General features: G+C 31.5%; 1 pseudogene; it reads right to left on the reverse strand.

Moving 5' to 3' along the window:
- Positions 1 to 4277: 4277 nt before the first annotated feature.
- On the reverse strand, positions 4278 to 4394 carry LOC145242080 (5S ribosomal RNA; annotated as a pseudogene).
- Positions 4395 to 5186: the final 792 nt, after the last annotated feature.

Raw genomic sequence — 5186 nt, forward strand, 5'->3', positions numbered from 1 at the left:
AAAGATGGCTTTATGCTGAAGTCGGACATATGAGTTGTATGAGATAGAATTGTGGATTCGTTTCTTTCTAGGCGTATATTGTGTAAAAATAGTCTATAATTTCTAAAAAGAAGAAAAAATAGTCTTACAGAATGAAAGCGAGCTAAGTTCGTGGATTAAATAAAGAGTTCCGTAAGAAAATCCGTACAGATTCCCAACTTAGCGAAACGTACCTGGGGAATGTCGAACTTTTATCGACTGAAATGAGAAAAAATGTCATCCGAAGTTAATAATCTAAATAATACATATTCAAACACCATTTACAAAAGAGCTATACTAATATATAAAAGTAACGTTGTCTGTGTGTGCCTGTATATATTTGTATGTGTGAATTCCTTCCTTATGAACTCCAAAACGACTGGGCTTATTTTTATTAAATTTCAGAGGGAAGGTATTTTATGTGCCTAGCAGTGTTTTTAGATATGGCTTTATCGGTCAATAATCCAAAGAATTTGATGAAAGAAGAAACAGGCGATTTTAAACATCGGGTAACATCGGATCTCCATGCCAGTCATATATAAACTCTCTCTCTTTATATATATATATATATATATATATATATATATATATATATATATATATATATATATATATATATATATATATATAAAGAGAGAGAGATCTTTGGCTTACTTGTTGTTTCATCAAATACTTTTGCATGCAAAATCCGATCCCGCATTTTGCTAATTCCTACCCTCTGATGAGAAGGAAAGTATTTCTTCGAGACTCCGCGGATTAAGGACTACCCACTTATCTAGTGTTTCCTCTTTAGAGTAAATATGTTTTTAACTCATTTCAAAGTGTTTTTTAACAGGTTTTATTAACCGTTTGCTCGTATATATATATATATATATATATATATATATATATATATATATATATATATATATATATATAGTAATTTATAAAATATATACGGCGATTAAGCTACACTGAATATTCGGCGTTCCATCCACTCTAGGACTCCTCAGGCTTATGCGGGAATTCTGTGGTTGTTTATCGTTTTTATATGCTCCTCTCCTATTGAGATTTTAGTTAGCCAATCAGCTTTCTAGTGTCCACAGCGCCCCTTCCTATCAGCCAATGGGCATGCATTTTATCGGACAAAGGATCTTTTTTAAAACTAGGTTAGTGTTCGTTTTTATTGTTAGTTTATATATAAATATATATATGTGTACATACATATATGCACATATATATACATATATATATATATATATATATATATATATATATATATATATACATATATATATACATACATATATGTGTGATCGTGTATGTATATTCATGTTTATTTAATTTATTTATTTGTTTATTTTCTATTGTTTTTGTTGATTTTAAAACTATTTTGTATCGCTATCCTACAGTCCTAGAGTGGATGAAACGCCGAATATTCAGTATAGCTTACTCGCCATATATATTTTATAAATTACTAACTAGCTCTACCTACGTATTGAGCACTTTTGAAGTAAATACTTAAAGTTTACGCATAAATCTATACTTTCGTATATTAATTTTATGTGAGTAAATTAAGTATATATATATATATATATACTCTTATAATTTTTTGTGCATTGATATTCATATTAAACCCCCCTTTTTCTATTTATTTAAAAAGAAAATATAATTTTGTTATATATGGGTCGTGTAGTTGCATTCATCTGCAAACGATCTAGCTAATGTGCATATTCGTTTAAATATTCATTTTCATTAATTCCTTATTAGTTTTTTCAGTTTTCTTAAGGGATGATCATCTTAAGTTAACTAAATCAAATCTCCAATACTAACGATTACTACGACACTATTCTATTGATTGCTGTACACGCAATAACCCTTATCTCCGAGTGGCTTCCGGGTCTTGATAAGTGGTGACCTCAACGTAAAAAAATCTATTACCTGTAATTATATTCATGCACATATTCTACATGATTTATACTTGCGTAATATTTGTGTAAAAAGTTTATAGTAAACACAAACCTCTTTCTATATATATATATATATATATATATATATATATATATATATATATATATATATATATGCATGCGTATATTTGTTTTAAAAAATTGCCTTCTAAACTCCTCTGTAAGTTTTTGGGCTATAGACATGAAACTAAATATATGGGTATTCAAACTCATGCGAAACTTTATATTTGATTTTAAGTCGGGGAAAATTAGTACAAAAGTGTGAAAATGAAAAAAGTGAAATTTGCCAGGTAAACCTCGAACGACGGCATTCCGAATATACATGTGTAACGTAATAGCTTTTGGTTTATGTTTTAATTTTTAGCCTTACAGCAAACACGTCTTCATAGCTCAGGCATTTACGTCAAAGGAAAAAGTAAATTGTAAGATGAACGTTTTGGTTTCGATTCTCACTGGTGGCCCACGAGTCATGTTTTTTTCTTTTTTAACTTTTAAATAATTACTACATATAAGGTTAAATATAATATAATAATAAATATATATATATATAATAATAAATATATATATATTTGATGTTTATTTAATCTCAATCAAACACAAATACATGTTTTATTTTTTAATTAGGCTTTGAAAAATCAATAGTAATCTTCGAATTTCTTAAGACACTATATGATCGCCACAGAATCGCCTTCATCTATTTCTTCTTTTATATCAACGTCTTAGACCACGTAATAAGAAACATATATCAGCTATTCTATCATTCTTCTATGTCTGACAAATACACGGTTCAAATAATCGGAGCTCAACTTTACAGAACATTGTGGAGCATTATGATGCAGGAAAATAATACTTTCCTATCATATCACACAGAAAGGCAATTTAAGTATTGATAGTCATATTTATATTATCGTCGATTCGTAATGGCGCAAACAGCTTAATTATAAACAATCCATGCTTCAAACATCGCACTGTCACCGCTTTACTGACACCTAATCCAGTGTTGATGTCCATATTCCTAGTAATAGTGATTTCACAATCAGGTCAATCAAAGATTGATCTACAATTATCTGGAAATCACACCAACTTAAAATAGTAATTAACGTTATACAGGGTGGGGAAAATAAGCAAGTTGCTCTGTCACACTCTGTACTTTCCTCATTGAAACCGTTTGTTCGTGGGAGGGCATCACTTAAATTAGGTCGAACTTTTCTCTGTTATCCTAAGCGCGAGGTTCTGGGCAGACCAGGAATTGGAGTCGTATGTTTGATAATAACTAGTGCTATGGGTTTAATGAGAAAGTAAAATAGATCGACGGATGTAATATGAACTTTAACACATTTATTAAACAATTTTACGTGTAAGATGATGACGTGAAAGATACGAGATGATTATCGGTTGTTCTGCGAGCCACTTTTGTTTACTAGCGAACGATCCTCTCCGGGAGCAGATAACATGCTTTCATGGGTGAAACGTAGACAACTATTCCTGGCGTAACGTATTTTAAGCTGAGAACCTAACACAATGCGACTTCAAACTAGTCTAAATTAATTGCGAAAGAGGGGGTGAACTACCCAAAGTCTTCGACAAGGACGGGTTTCTGTTAATTAAAAAAGTGTGTTGTATTTGCGGCGCAAAATCGAGATCAGTATTAGGTTGTGCAAAAATGATGTGGTTTTTGACGTTCCACTTAAAAAAATAATAACACCTTTCATAATAAACTATATTAATACAAAATAAGAATCATTAAAATTGACACATTTTTACCAACAATAAACAAGTTTATTTATCCCATTTGCATAGAAATTCGGATTTCTGGAAGCGATGAAGTCATCGAAGGCCGATTAGGCATCATTTCGGTTTTTGAAGTATTTTTCGCTCAGAAAGTTTCGAGATTCTTGAAAAAGTGATACTCGGTGGGCGAGAGGTCCGGGGAATATGGCGGATGAGACAGAGTCTCGTAGCCAAAATCGTTAAGCTTCTGCAGATTCAGATATATATATATATATATATATATATGTATATATATGCATATATATACATATATATACATATATATGCATATATATGTATATATGTATATGCATATATGTATATGTATGTATACATATATATGTATATATATATGTATATGAAGGCTTCCATCAGTCTTGACAGACTATGGATACCCACTGTAAGGGTGCCTGCGCGTGAAATTTGTGTGGCAAGACTTGCGCAACCTCTAACCACCCCTCTCCTGAGTCAACATTGTTGCATACCAGTGGCAAGTTGAGGTACAAGACGACTGGAAACAATGCCGAGATAAGCGGAGAGCACATACAGCGCCTAGAATTCCCAAATGGTCACCCATCTGGTATTAGCCAGGCTCAACGTTGCTTAACTTCGGTGATCTGACGAGAACCGGTGTGTCAACGTGATTATGCCGTATATATGTATATATATACATATATATGTACATATATATATGTTTTCATTTGAGGTTCAATATATATATATATATACAAATGAAAACAACTGCTTTTCAAAATTCAACGTCAGCATTATTTTAATAAGTTGCTGCAAAAACAATATCGTTTTCTCACATATGTGACTTTTAAGTATGATTTATTTATATATAGTCATGTTATATATCATTTTGAAGCGAGTTTTTTTTCTCTATCGACTCGTGTTATTCATTACTGTTCGCAACCTCTTCATTCATTTCTTTGCAGACTGTTCAACAGCATGGAAAAAATTGCAATCATGAAAGGAAGACGAAAAGTCATGATTAGAATTATTGGAAGAGTCCAACCACACGTACCTACCAAAATCAGAAATGGGGCATACCAAACAACAAACGTAATTGCCAATACATATGGGTCTTCAATTACTAACCCCGTCTTGTGCAGCGAACTTAAGCATGAATTCTTTTACAATCTTGAGTCGTTCTCGTTCATTATTTCATTTTAAGATATTGGAGACTAGACGTTTGGTTGAGAAGGCCTTCCCTCTGTAAGCAAAAGGAATTCCTCTTAGGTTTAAGCGTTATTAGTCTCTAGGATCTTCGAGTAATATAACGTTGTATTTCAACTGCTTTCCCTAATTTTTCCCCCCATACATAAGGTAACGCAACATTATTTTTATATTTAAATTTTTTCTATATAATATTAGAAAAAATCCAAGCCCAGTGAGTGTTTTTTATCCCAAAACATATATATATATATATATATATTATATTATATT

This window comes from Euprymna scolopes, chromosome 2 (genome assembly GCF_053919585.1).
Source record: "Euprymna scolopes isolate OS-2025 chromosome 2, ASM5391958v1, whole genome shotgun sequence".
NCBI classification, from domain to species: Eukaryota; Metazoa; Mollusca; class Cephalopoda; order Sepiida; family Sepiolidae; genus Euprymna; species Euprymna scolopes.